The sequence below is a fragment of the Chelmon rostratus genome, chromosome 18 (genome assembly GCF_017976325.1).
Source record: "Chelmon rostratus isolate fCheRos1 chromosome 18, fCheRos1.pri, whole genome shotgun sequence".
Taxonomy (NCBI): Eukaryota; Metazoa; Chordata; class Actinopteri; order Chaetodontiformes; family Chaetodontidae; genus Chelmon; species Chelmon rostratus.
The window spans coordinates 17,164,971-17,180,611 of record NC_055675.1 but is presented as its reverse complement, the minus strand read 5'-3'; the positions used below and the strand labels follow the sequence as shown (position 1 = coordinate 17,180,611).

The 15,641-nt window shown below is 41.6% G+C and overlaps 1 protein-coding gene across 1 annotated transcript in view; it reads right to left on the bottom strand.

The window, feature by feature from the left end:
- Positions 1-15,085, bottom strand: part of extl3 (exostosin-like glycosyltransferase 3) — a 30,007-nt gene extending 14,922 nt beyond the window's left edge. The window contains exon 1 of the mRNA XM_041959450.1: positions 14,903-15,085. The gene's annotated coding sequence lies outside the window, so the exon portion shown is untranslated. The remainder of the gene's footprint in view (positions 1-14,902) is intronic.
- Between the last annotated feature and the right edge of the window lie 556 nt (positions 15,086-15,641).

Below are 15,641 nucleotides of genomic sequence, written 5' to 3'. Positions count from 1 at the left end.
TTTTATCAGCACTGAAAACTTTCCAGAAATGCTGGTGGGCGTTATTATTATCTAATAACGCTGAAGAGATGACAATGAGGCTGTAATGATCATCAGGAGTATTGCCGTAGTGATGACCCAGCGCAGGACAATTAAGATCGCCCTCCATGTGGACCACCTCCTACTCAGTGCAAAATATATGAGTGTGCTGACCTTTATCTCTCAGTGTGTGCATTAAAGAGGTAGAGACAAACCAGAGGTAGACAGAAAACCCACCCTTCACTGCCCTGCTATTCAGAGACAAGCATCACACATGACTTGATGCATATTCATAATTTTGCTGAACGCCATTTCGCACAGGCAGATGTAGATGAAACAGAAAGAGACAGAGAGTGAGAGAGAGAGATAACCGCAGAAAGAGAGGGAGAGAAGGAATGAGTTCATAATGACAGATGGGCCTGGGCGCCTTCCAACCTCCAAAGCTCCCGCAATATGACAACGATTACACGGGAGAGCAATTAAAAGAAGGTGCCCGTGTCCTTGCGGGGTTAGACATGTTCGTCTTCAAGGTAAAACAAACAGAAAACGTATGCAAAGAAAGATCACCCACGGCATCCGGAGATATTGCTCAGGCAACTTGAATGCATCCGTTGACCGATCTGTGCACGTTACGGTGGCGAGGCTCTGTGTTTCTAAGGGCTTCGGAGAGTGACACAAACAAAATGCATCACACTGGCTTTGCAGCGAGTTCTAATCTGTCACTAAAGCCTCTGCTGTAAAACTGCCGCGGCACGAGCTGCCCCGCAGGGGTGAGGCGAGGAGAGGCTCTCACTGTGTTGGTGAGAATTGAAAATGTGACAGCCAATTAGAGTCGGAGCAGACGTGCAGACTCACAGGGCTCCCCCATTTTTCAGCCCACAAACAGCTCTCACATTTTTCTAATGAGCTCCAACTTCTGAAAATCTCTGAAGGGACACTCTGACATTTTTAATTGTTAGTTGCCTTTTTGTTGCCAGAAACTCACGCAGTAGGCAAAATTTTAATTATGTTGCCTTCGGTTTCTCAAAAACAGTTAGTTAGCATTGCTACTTTGCTCCTCCCTAAATACTAAAGAGACAGAGTTAGCGATGTGCAGCTGGTTTGCACTCTTTCCTTTAATTACGGTTCCACTGGTGTCACTTTTTGAAGTCCAGTATCCAGAATGAGGACTGTTCTTTTAGAACCAAACTGCAGTCAAAATGTGTCAATTTTAATGTAAAACAAATCTACAATTGAGCCTTTAAGAGAAGGTCAGGAGGTCCAGCAAGCGGACTCCAGACAAGACGCACACACATTGTTCTTGATGTGGTGTGAAAAGCAGAACATTTTCTCGGCTTTCCTGCTGGCTTTAACTCTTCCTGCACAGCCTACCCATACATTTAACTTTTCAAATGTTATTTACATAGGAGCTGTATTGCTTATGAGGTTATCTGCAACGTCTCTGGGGTCACTTAGTGGGTGCCTGAAGAATTAAATGTCTTAAAGTGCCTGTGTAGAGAGGATGTCCTTTCTATATCATCCTTGTCTGTGAAGAGAACTGCTGTGGCACTAAAGCTTGGGCTGACTGTGGAGAGTAAATACACGCTGGTAGTCACTATTGACTTGGTTTTCCAATTGTTTTCACTTTATCCAACAGTGCAGAAAGTGTTTGACAGGGCTTGAATATGTGGCAACACACAGCAAACGTCTTTAATATCTGTGAGTGCATGTGTTGTTTATGTGTGACAGTGAGCTTTCTGATCCCATAAATAAATTACTGACCCAGCTTCCTCGATCAGTCTACAGAGTCGGTACTGACGAGCTTCCTGAATTAATCAGTGATGTTGGAGCTGATCGGGGGAAGAAACTACATGAACGTGTAGTTACAGACGATGTCAGTCGACAGTCGGTGAGGATATATTTATCAGCATTTCACTTTCAGTAGGGAGGAATTATCTTTGAACGCTACAGCGGCGGTTTATGGACACGCAGGGCAAGGTCAAATGTTTGAGTTTGTTTCCCACAGGTCTAAACTGTGGCCCGGCTAAACGAGACTTGACTCGCCTTCTTCCCTTTGAAATAACACTTGGCTTAACAGCTCATTTGCACAGGGTGGAGCTTAATTTACAGCTTTTTCAGACTGACATTTAAAAGGTGGCCGTGTAAAATCAGATTCTTCACTTCTGAGCAGCACTGACAGGCCAATATTTACTGTGTTAACAGTTCCAATAATCTGAGAATCTCATACATATATTACCGGTCTAAGGTGGAACTGCCTGTTATATTGATGTTTTTCTTCTTCCCTTCATTAAAGGATATTAAAACATTGATAAAAACAGTATTTTTCAGGCACAAAATGTATTTTTGCTTTACTTTTACAATAGTTTTAGCCCTAAAGGCAGAACAATTAAATGATCAAAACTAAAATGTCCTATTGCTGCCATTTAATCGGTCAAACCAATCAATTAACCTCTAGTTTAAACTGTGTCGGTCCTTAATATGATTCAGTTCCAATAGTGCTACGCCTTGTCTAACCTTCTATTTCTATTTTGAAGTTGTAAAATAAGCTTTGCTAAAACAATATGCATGTTGGTTCCAGCCTGTTGTAGGCATTAATGTGCACCTAACACGCAAACAGGAACCTGTTCCTGTTTAAATCTGCACAGACTTTAATGTTAAACATCCAATTTCTTTTACCAGTGACCGGCAATTTCTTATCTCCTTCTCTAGCTGTTGCTCAGATGTATCTTTGCCTCTTTCTGTCCTTTCAGTTGTCAGTCTGGTAGAACCACTGCACAACATTTTGTTCCCCATGTACAAAACACTGCTTTTTTTTTTTTTTGCAAACTCGTACAAAATAACATCCATTTGTAAAGAGGACTTTCTGCAACCCAAAAGCATGAAAGACCATTCAAAAATACAGAGTAGCCGTCTCAGCCATCTGACAGCACTGAATCAAGCATTTGTGGCAGCCGATTCCAAACTTTTGAACGGTACTGTAGGTCTCTTGAATGTGGAACACTAACAAGAAATTTTTGTCAAACCAAAGTTCAAACAAGCTTCTCATCCGTCTCCGTTTCCGCTTGTGATGCACCAACTGTGCTGTCAAGCCTCGTCTTCGGGGGGTATTTCTGTGCCTGAATTCCTGCGACTGCTATTTGACCCATTCATTACCAAAAATCTAATTACAGGCTGCCGTATGGTACTCATTTAACCATTCGCATCTACGTAATTACTAAAGGCAGGGATGAAAAGGGACAGAAGAGTCTGAGGCTATAAACAGGCCTGTATGTCCACATGGCAGAAACAAGTAAAGCATCACCTAAAACGGAAATGAAAACTAGTTTCAGGACAGACATGGCTGCGTGTGGCTCTGTGGTTCAATTCATAGTTGTATGTTATTGGCTAAATTTAATACTACACTGTAATTATAATAGTCTTTATATTTATAAGCCTTTTGTATCTTTCACTTTCATCACATCTGACAAAAAAGGCAATTTTTACTTTTTTTTTTTTACATTTTTAGGTGGTTTTTATTGTGTAATGATATTTCAGTTTCCCTCGTGGATCAAGTCTTTCCCTCCTGCATGAGGATAACTTACTATAAGCATAGATTTTAGGTCATCAATTATTGCTTCATTGTTATACTCTGATTTCAGCCAAAATAGGGCAGGTTGTCTGACTTTTTCTAGCATGGTGCATATCGAACAGATTAAAGCAAATCGCTTTCATTAATCAAGAGCAGGCACATTTCATGAGTCCAAATGTCACCAGTTTGAAGGGCAGGGCCAACATTAATTGGTGGCCTGGGCCATAATCACGCTTTATCCGGGGCAAAGTGACTGCAGCCATCACAACTACAAGAATTCAACAGCTCAGTGTTACAACAGCTTGTCTAAGACAGGAAGAAGAATGAGGGCAGAGAGAAAATGAAGAGTCCTTTTGTATTCCCGAGTGGAACACATGTCACGTTCACTGCAACAGAGGCTCTCATGTGTCAAAAGAAACCTCTTTCTTTCTTTCAATGTGGCAACACCTAACGTAAAGCTGAACAATGTGAAAGCACAGTGTCCAGATCCTGTCTTTCTACATCTACGCATTAAAAACAGTACATGGAGGACGGAAAAACAGATGTAACAACTGGACCTCCTCATCTCCTGATTCTGAGCTGATCACTTCCTGAAGCCGACCACAAAGCATGTAGGGTCGTGGGAAAGATCCAGCACAAAACCGGCAATAACATTGTTGGTTGGACATTAAGAGGAAACTATTATTGTCACTATTTCACTGCTGCTTATACACATTTATTTACTTAATTATTCACCGCATGAGAAAGTCGGTGTGGCCTGGTACTATATACCACTACTATAATAATATATATAACACCACTACTGCAGCGTCACTCTGTACTTATGGTTTTGGGAGTATTTGAATTGGCCCAAATTTTCATTGGTGCAGAGTGGAGGCATGGATGGATAACCTCCTCTATCATAATGTAATTCTATATTATGATACTGTTAGGTTAAATTATCTGGAAAATCAACTGAAAAACTGTTGATGGGACAGGAATCACAAAACCGGAGTTTCCATTGTCTAGTAATTACCGTTTTTTTTACCGTTTTTTACTGGGAAATGTCCAACATATTTAATATTAAGACTACCCGACCATAATGTCCGATGAAAATATCTGCCCTCTCTCTCGCTCCTCTCCTGATTTGGTGAATTAAGACGTTACTTCAACCAAAGCGGAGTTGTTGATGATTGTCGGAACAGTGAAAGATGACCAAATAAGATATTAGTGATGCTTTTTTGTCACATTTAAATGAAGCCTGTTTTACGATGATAAACTGTTTCTGTTAATGTCTGGTGGCTTTGAAATCTTCCAGGACACATGGACCAGCACCAATTGGAAACACGCTGCACACGTCACTTTCATTGATTCAAAATGAAATGTCGGTCAAGCTGATGCAAGCAAATACTTCAACAACACAGTACAGAACATTACTTTATTAATTCTGTAATGGGTATGCAGATATTTTGATGTTTTTTTTATGTTGATATATGAGTAAAATGTCTCTTGTTGCGTTTGTTTGCCCTCATATGGACACAATCCCCAAACATAGATGTTCGATTTCTTCAAACAAATGTGCTTATTTTAGAAAGAACTAGAAAATTCCCCCTGGGAAATTTTGAAAGGGACACGGGGTGCGTTCGAGCCGACAAAATTATCTACGTTTTAAAGTTTGAATGAAGTCTCTAGGAGAAACTATGGCGAAGCAGCGGACAATTGAAAAAGGCTGTAATGTGAGAAAACAGCAGATATCAGAGGTAGTCAGTCCCTGATTAATGAATTGCTCTCAGCTGTGTTTCTGTGGCTTTCTCCTTGTCTGTCTCTGTTGATCACCTCAGCTGTCTGTCTGCTTCTCTCCTCTGCTTCATGTCTCTGTTAACATGAATTAATGAACTGAATCAATAAACATGAATGGAGCTAACAGCTAACGGCGCGAATAGAGCTAACACTAACGGAGCTAACAGCTAACGGTGCGAATAGAGCTAACGGCGCTAACACTAACAGAGCTAACTGTGCTAACAGAGCTAATAGAGCTAACGGCGTTAACAAGGGGGCGGGGGGATGGGGTTTTCATTATGCATTTGTCTGTGTGTGTGTGTTTATGTATCTGTCATTGTGTGTGACTGCGTATGTGTGTGTCTTCGTCTGTTTGTGTGTGTGTGTCTGCTTGAACTACACAAGCAGCCCAACCTGCTCCTACATGGAGATGTGTATAGTATATATGTGTCTGAATGTGTGTGTGTGTGTGTGTGTGTGCGTGTGTGCCTGTGTAACTTCTGCATTTGTGTGACTACTGTCTCAACCTCTTTGGCAAAGAGCTTTCTGAAGCTGAGTTTAACTGCTTGTTGGACGGAGATTGTTTTCAAACAATGCCCTTGTTTTGACTGAGCTCGTTAAGATAATCATTCTCAGGCTTGTTGTCCTGCAGATGTGTGTGCGTGGGTTATTGACCGGTGTGTGTGTAAATGACAGTTAATGACAGTTACACCTGTTAACTGAAAAGCGGCTTTTTCGCTGTCGGTTTCTTCCGAACAACTTGCGATTGTGTCAAAACCGTAGCTGCTATCAAAAAAACGATTACACTGTGAGATGCGGACAAGTCTGGGCCAGATGTACGTGTGTGTTATGTCCAGATATTCTTTAGAAAAATGACAAAATGGTCGACTTAAAAAGACTCTGCGACTCAGAGAACAGGAGTTTGTATTGTATGCAGTGAGATTTGGGTTCGGCGAACCTCCTGAACTAAATCCTCTGGTGAGAGAACCGTACCTCGTATCAGAGTGTACTATAGATCATCGGACTCCCGAGAACTTCCTGAGTCCGACCATCTCCTCGTTTTATTCCTGACACAACAACTTTTCGTTTTATGGCGATCTAAAGACAGGAGGCATTTCTGCTTTGCTCACAAAACAGCTCTGAATTTTAACATGGGACTTAATGGGAGAGCAGGAGGGAGCTGGCTGCACAAAAAGTCTCACTATTTAAATTCAGTAAGTCTCTCAGCTTTTTCGAAGACATCACATGAAAGAGGACAAGTTTGTCTACAAAATGAGCCCAAAATTATGCGTGTAGAGTGTAATTTGTGGCCGTAGCGACGAGAAAAAGAGGAGATTTTCGGATCATTTTTAGACTCTGTGCCACTCTGTCCCCCACTCTAGCACGAACATTCCGCGCAATACACACCCATTATAATCTCAAAATTTCCCTCCAAATGATCACTGTCATTGAACAGTGACTGATCAAAAACTATACGACCAATCAAAATGTGGATGAACACACCAATAGACCAGACTTGGGTCTACATTTTAAAGTTTAAATGAAGTCTCTCGGTGAATGTATGCCTGAGCTACAGACGTTTGAAAAACTCCAATTTCAATCTTGTTTTTTTCGCCCGTCCCATTCATTTCTTATGGGAAATTTATCGCAGTTTTTCGCGTCTTACGACGCGAAAAACTGCGATAAATTTGAGAAAAGTAATAGCACACCGATCCCGAACAATACGCACGTTTTGACATATAATTTGCGAGGGTTTTCTCAAAGCTGCGGGACGAGTTAAGGGACGAAAACTTGGAGGAGGATGAAAAATAAGAAGAAGAAGAAGAAGAAGAAGAAGAAGAAGAAGAAGAAGAAGAAGAAGAAGAAACGCGCGGGATAGTAATAAGTGACTCGGGACGTTGCCCCGTGTCCCTAATAATAAAACGTCATTTTTGGCCAGTTTTGACAGCTCTAATACATGTAGAGGGAGGAAGGGAGAGCTAGAACTTGACTGACACAATCAATCAAAAATGAACACACCCGCACATGAGGCGGCTCAAAGCAGCGCTTCACAAATGCTTTTATATCATGTACCCCCGACTGTGAGCACACTGGGCCACCGGGGACAAATTTAACTCACTTTATCCTGGGGGATCTCCACGTGGTGGTGAACAACTGTCTGCACATGAGAGAGACACTGAAACCTTTGATGACAACAGCTGTTGTCACACACTATGTACACCCACCATCTCGAATTTCTCATGAATAAAACGATGGCACATTAGACAAACGTTTATAGGTCATCTTTCCACCGCAGACTTGTCAAACACAGGTGGAAAAAGCATTAATGTGTCCCTGGTGTTGTGCGTAATGGCTCATTTACAAGGCTTACTACACACCTAAATGGAACAGAGCCATCACTAATGTTATTAGCTACTTACACCTGTGCTTGTCCTGCTCTAATTAGTCAAAAGTCTTGTATGAAAAGGGTTCATTTGGAACAGAAACCCAAGTATGTCTTCAAGTACACCTGCTGGTTTGGAGGCAACAACTCCCTCGCTTAGTTTTGACCATTTTCTCAGTGTGGCATTACAGCTACAAATGTCATAAAAAATACGTTACTGTGCCTCTCTCTTCCATCTGCCCTCAAAAAAAGGAAGAAAAAAAAAAGCTATGAACAGCTGTGCACTATGAATCTGAACATTCTGCAAATGGAAGTTTGACTCCAAACATTTGCTTTCCCGGCTGAATCTAATTGTGAGGTCTCTGCCAATTCCATCTCCAAGCATCAACAACCGCTATGTGCCAGCCCGGCACTATCAGCAATTTGGCCAAATCCATAAACACGACTAGTTTGTAAGCCATGATAATCACATAGAAAAATAGCCTTTGACTGGCTAACACTCAAAAGTGATCTGAATCCACAGAGTGCTGTCCTCCTTCTCTAAATAACCAGTTTTAACATATTTAAACATATATCACTTTGATGCTGCTAGCATAAATATCATGACAGTTAGTGGGATTTCCTTTGTTGATTTGAAGCTGTTTAGCTGATGAAAAGCTTTGAGTTTAAAACTAGAAATTACTGGCACAACATAAAACATCCAGCTGACACTTTCAGACCATGAACGCAGTTAAATGTTCAGTGTGTAGGACTGCAGATTGCAACCAAATGAACACCCCTCGCTTCACCCTCCCCTATGATGGCTGTGAAAAATGCCAATGTTGCTCTCTAAAATCAGTGTTTGTCCAATCAGGGCTACTGTAGAAACCTGGCGGTGCAACATGACTCCATGGAAGAGGACCCGCTCCCTCTGTTAATACAAAGAGCTCATTCTAAGGTAAAAAAGCAGATTCTTACAAAAAATGATATTACATTTCTACCAATAAAAAAATCAAATCCTAGACACTGGACCTGTAACTCTCATGGCAACAGCATTATGAGCTGGCAATTATTATAATTATCTTAGAACTTTCCCAATTAATCGCTTCATCATTTAGTCTATGAAAGTAGTAAAAAAAATGTCCATGGCCTCGAAGTGGTGCGCATCACTGTTTTTCCTCCCAGGTAGCAGCTAACACGTGATCTTCGGACATGGCAGCCGGGTGATTGTTCTTGATGTGGTTCAGCGTATTGCTGGTGCTACTAATAAACTGAAGGGTAGCACAACATAATTAATATTTGACTTGTTGCCTCGTTGCACCGAGGTTTTTTTTTAACATGCTTAATTTTTTTTACCCTGTACTGCTATTGCTAGCAAAACCATAAGCAGAGAAAGAGTGTGTGTGTGTGTGTGTGTGTCTGTATGTAAATTAATCTATGGACCGGCATGCGTAACCGGTCGAAAAATGTTCTCGAGTCGTTAAAAACTTAATGGTGGACTGCTGACATCCCCGTTTTGATTTTCTAATTTAAACAATAACAAAATTGTTGGTGATTACTTTTCTTCTGCCCGTCGTCGAACGGTTTTAGATTCACTATCATCAGTTTTATTACAATATTGTATTTGTGTAATCCCTCCTCCTTTAACCTAGCTTTCCCCTGCAAATATTTTACAGAGAAAACAGTTAATGGGTAACACAGCAAAATTAACACACAAGCCCTGAAATCCTGCCCTCCCAACAAATAAATCCTCTTGTTATCTTGCCATAGCAGTGGCAGCAGACCCGCTTGCTATGTCCTCTTGAGAGCTCTTCCTCTCCCCCTCCTGTGCAGGCTGGCATAGACCAGAACAGATTGACTCAGCCCGGCAACAGCTGCCAGAACCCTGCAAGCCTCGTCCTCCAGACACTGATGGATTGTGGGAGATGAGCCAGGGTGATTAGCCCCTGACATAGGAGAATTATTGGAGTGTACCACCCCAAAAGAGATTGCACCTAAGTGTCAACATAGGGCATTCACACTACTTTAAGTCATGTTGTTAATGCCCATTCAGCCTCACAACTGCACTGGGCTTGAAACCTATGTCAGTAACAACAAGTGGCAGGATTGTGTGGGGGTACTGATGCAATTCATCACTTTCTAGAGTAAAAAATACAATTAGGAAGATAAAAATGGCCTCATTGTGACAGTGACTACGCCCTTTCACAGGACAGAAAAAAAATGACAGAACTGACAATATAAACTTTGGCCTCGCCATGAAGTGTTTATTTTTAACTCACTTATCATGAGTTTGATGGTGACGTACATTAAGTCCACCTCAGGAAGGTAAAAGGTGCCCCGATCTGAGAAATCGCTGCTTGGAAAATGGATTACTAAAGAAGTCGTACTGCTTGACGAGCAGTCATTGATTTGCTCTGCCAAAAATAAACCTCGTCTCTCTCTATACCCAACATTTTTCTCCTCTCACAGCTACGAGCTATTCATGCCATTCATTTCTCCCTGACCTAGCGCGATGAAAGAAAATCCCGCTGTCATTCAACAAACATACAGAACGAGCTGTCCTAGGTTAATGTAGCCTAACTCTTCCTGCCTCTTAAAGCAGATGTTCATTAGACTAGAAGGGCTCGCTCCTCCACACCGGGAACACTCAGCTATTCAAGTAGAGCTAAACCTCGGCACTTTCTCAGACGGGAGCAAGACAGTTTGACAGAGCGCAAGTCAAGAGGCAGCGGCTCCATTCGGTGATTCATCCAGACCCTCATTACAAGGACAGGGCAATTATTGCCCAGGCCTCAAGGTTCAACACCATAGCAGCCACATTCTCTCGCTCTGGCCTGTGAATTTTTATCACACTAGAAACACAAATCAGGGCTGCAAGAAAGAAGTACACTCCTATATTCCTGATACTGGTAGAGCAGAATGCTGCACCACCAACCACATCCCGACCGCACCACATGCCAGCCAAAAGGCTCAAATAAAGGTCACTGAATTTTCTTTAGGAGCACTAACCTCCATCACAAAGGAAGTTTTGGGTGAACCTAGTTGCGCTTTAAAAGCCGGTCCAAGGCCATCACCCAGTTGGTGTACCTAATGATTGACACAATATGATGCCATATCAATGTGGTAGAGAGTGAGGGATTCAAAGAACTAGTTCCATACCTTGAGCCCAAGGACATTACGCCAATGAGAGCTGCTGTGACTACACGCATTGCAAAACACTTGGATGAGCTAAGTCAAGCTAGCCGGGGCAGACAGACCAGCTCTGACCACAGACTCCTGGACAGCTCTCACAAAAAAAGCATCACAACCACCTGTCACTGTGTCAACGCTGACAGGGAGACGCGGTAATACAGACACTTGCATGTGAACAATTAAAGCATGAGTACTACATTACTTTTTACAAGCAACAATGAGAGTCAGGTCAACTGATCATATCTAATTGACACAATATTAACTTGGAACACTGGCACCTTCTGTCCGTTACCATTGACAACAGATGGAAGAGGGCTTCACATCATATTTAGCTCATGTGCTTTTGCCAGTTGCACAATAAACCCTTTTCCCAGCAGACATTTAGACATGTTATGATGTAAAAAGATGTCACAGTCCCGAGGCATTGGTATTGTGCATGATGGTTCACGAGCAAGGGTTGCTGGGCCAGTTCAATGGAGGACAGCATCAGTGTGCTATCAGTTACATTTGTGATTTTTCTGATATAAAAATGTCATCCATTAAAAAAGTCTATCTTAGCAAGATTGCTCTTTTGATGAGCCAGAGGCCAAGCAAACCCTTTACGTCCTTTTGTCAGATTATACTGTATCTACAGAATTTAGTACGGGTGTAGCTGGTAACATTAATAACAGCTGTGCTTCAATTTAGCCCACCTTGACTGATTTTCTGGCCACTTGGGGGCAGCGGAAACAAGCTGAGAACACAAAATGGACAAATTACTTATTCACACATCCAGCAGCTATGGAGCCACATTATAATTCATTTGGAGTCATATTTCTGTCTACCTGTCAAATGTCAGTCCAATGAATGCTTTCTTTTAGCTCTGTTTTTGGTCTATACCAACTCCGGAGGAAAACATTTGGCTCTTTGGCTGCTAAATGTTCCACTATGTTCAGCAGCTCGTCGCTAACTGTGTCTGCCTGCTGCCTGGCACTGAGCTGGTAGTGTACAAGTGTAGTGTAAAAGCTCCGTGAGGTGACTGAAAATGACCCCATGTGGGCGGTGAGAATGAACCATCCAGGGAAGCTGCAGATAATTCTCTGTAGGTTCATCACTAAGAACCAGTCCTTTCAAATTGTCATTTAATTCTTTGTTGTTATGAAAATAGATGCGGTGAAATGAATGTGAAACTGCCACTATTATTTCATCACCACCACCCAAATTTGAGGTTTAATTTGCAAGAAATTGCCTTTTAAAAAGCTGCAAATGCTATCCAGTAACTCAATGGGATTTACTTTTTTCTAAATTTCCAATTATCAGACTCTGTACAGGCCAAAGTACTCAACCGCGATCAAACACGACTAATTATGTTAATAGAATGGCCTCTACACGGATGAAAATTGAGAAACACTGTAGCATCAGGCACGTGTCCAAGCGTTTAACGAGGGCAGCACATCTACAAGCACCTTGTCACATAATGAAATGCTGATTTTGCCATTATTCAGCATTGTGGCATTTGTTCATTACAATGTGACCACAGGAGGAAAAAAAAAATCATTCAACAACGGCGTAGCAATCACACCCCTATGAGAAAAAGATCAATATTCTTGTCCACAACGGGATACACAGCGCCCTATACAGTCCATATTAATGCATGCTGTGGTCCAATGTAACCATGACAAAGGAGAAGTTCAAATCCTAACACTGGCTCCTAGATTTGTCCTTATGTGTTGACTAGATTGTCAGAGTTAAAATCCATACGACAATCTGCGTTTTGGACAGACCTATAATGACATTTGTTCAATCACAACTAAAAAACAAGCTTCTTTTGTTTAGTTCACCGTTTACAAGCAGTGAAATAACATACTGTTGCTGTTTATGTCTCAGCGCAGAAAATTAATAGCAAAGAGAGAAGAATGCATCCAAATAAAAACACCAATCTATACCCAACACTAGCATCTGCTGTGATACACTGACAGACTGCAGCCCTGACTGGGTGAGAAGCAAGTGACCTACAAGCGCTACAATCGACACCCCTGTCTGGGGTTACTGCTGCCCAGTCCTCCACATCTCACACAGACGCTCATTAATCTAATAATACATGACAAATATAACTGGTTATATAACTAAGAAGTGAGGAAAGAACATGCAATCCAGACAGCCGTGTGAACCGTCTAACCATTGCTGCCTCCATACATTAGGTGAATATTTTGTGTTTCACACAGCCAAATCCCTGCAGTCCCTTTTTAGTTTTCTCTCCGTCATCAGATTCAGGACCCTGCATTTGCTCGTGCTCAGCGACTTTCTTTTTCCCACCACGTTTCAGACCTCGAGAGGTATAATATAATCAAACAATGAAGTTTGGCTCACGTGTTCAACTCATTATCTGTGATGTATTAAGTGATTTGACAAAAGCATCCTCCCGTCATGTAAAAATGCACAATGGCACGCTCTGATGATCCAAGCAATCCTTTACAGCCACAAATGAACTGACCACAAAGCTTTGGGCCAACAACTCTGCTAAGGCTGCTATTAAGTACTCAACTTCGGGCTTAGAAATGTGAGTGAAAATGGATTCACTGGTTACTGAAACATGTTATAAAAGAATTGTCCCTGGCAGCAACTTCAGTGTTCCCATAAACATGCTAAGCCCTAACAGCAGTTACTGGGGTGCCAAACTACAAGTGTCTGGCTCCCCTCGTACAACTTATTACAGCGGGCTGTGATAAGCTCCTCTGTCCCATCAGTCATTAATTCATCACCACAAATTGCAAATTTGACATCTGTTTCTTCACTCCCCGTCCAGTTTGTTAGGTACGTCTAAAACTAATGCAGTCTGATGCAACAGCCCCGTGATAACTCCTAACATCATGTAGGTTGTAATGGTCAGATTTTGTGTTTAAGAGAGGTACTGATTTAATTTTCTTGTAATATCAGAGGCTGTAGTTTCTGGTTCTGGTGAATTGTACTGCATTATAGTGAGAGGTGATTATAATATGTAGTCTATACTCATTGATATTGATGAGATGGCAACTGATCATGGTGATTTTAGTATAAAAAAAACTGAGCAACTTATTCTTCTGACATTGTACACTATGTTATAGGGAACCAACGCTGTACAATAGAGCAACACATTATCGCAGCTGTGCCTGATGATCTCCTCTAAATAGAAAATAAATGAAAACTACTACAGTTAATGCAACCATCCTCGGTGGCAAAGGTAAAACACAACTGACAGACCAAATTGTTATCCGCTTTTGTGAGACACAAGCCCTAACCATTACCTAAAAACAGCAAACAGAATTTCCATTTGGATTTTTTGGTTTTATAAATGGACGCACAAATATAATATCAGCAATAACAGCTGTCATGCATTAATACACACCGTGATGGCCAGTGCGTCGCAGAAACGTTCGTCGTTGTGTTGAAGCATATTAACTTAACCAGAAGCTCATTATTGCTTTCACGAGTATGCAAGCCTGCCAGTGAGGGTCGACAATAAATTGCCTATTTTTTAAATGAAGTTTGGTGTGACATTTTACTCGTACTAAAAGAGCGGCACGTTTGGAGGTTATGGGTTTCGATCATCAAAAGGGGGCCCAAATACTAAAATGTGACTCGCTGCCCAACATTTTCTAAAGCAGCCCTGGCAGTCGTATATACAGACAAGTTCCATCACGGCAAAGCACCGACTACACCGGCTTGGTTGACGTGTGCCTCAACCGAGATCAAAGCAAAACAGACTCACGACTTGCAGCGACTACGGAGAACGACTCAACTGCCTCAAAGTCTTCATGAAACCTAGCGACCCTTTACATTTACACCAGTTAAATCCGCATCTGAGACAATGAGAGCGAGAGGGCTTAAGTAGTAAAGACGGACAGGGGGATTGCAAGGAAAAGACACAAGGGGCCATATGTCTCATCTGGCCAATTAGCTAGCCTGCTAGCCAGCAATGGTCACAACAAAATGCATCTGCTCTCTACTACACTTGCAAACCAACGTTAGCTTCATTAGCTACTCACCGCAGCAGAAGAGTCCAGGATGTCCTAAAAACTGAGTCACAGCCGCCCGCCAGGTTTGTCAAACCGTAAAAATCTCGTTGTGTTGAATTTGAACGACTCTACAGTCTCCGGACGAGCCTGCGGCGCTGCTGCGTTTTCAGTTCGCACCTCTCACAGCACCATTAAAAGCTGCATTGTTGGAGCTACGGCTGGACAAACAGCACCGACAGCACGCCGCAAAGCATTGTGGGAAACGGTGTTGCTTCAGTGTCAATCAAACGCTTGAAAAATTGGGTAAACCCTCCACCTAGTGGTCAAAGTGGGTACTATGTAGTGATACATAAAATGAGAAATAGCTGGTGATAATATATAATATATAATAACATTTTTAGGATATAATATCACATTCATTTGAAATTATATGTGTTAATACTGCACGTGATAAGAATGTTGAACTTTTAATCAGGAGCCCCAAACTTCATCATCATTCAGCGATAAGCATTGTATTGTGTATTTGTATTTTATTCATTTTTTACATTTATTTTATATATGTTTGCTAATTTTAATATGGATATTACAGATGGCAAGGACTGCAGCACCTCTTCATGATAGATGCTTATTTGTTTTATTTGCTTGCTTTTGTTATATGCTCAGTAATGTCTTCCAAAAGATTTACTTGCCTCGGTGTTTGTATTTAGGAAATTGTTCATAAAAAATGATAAACAAGGAGCAAAACATTACAGCAAAGACCATGAACAAA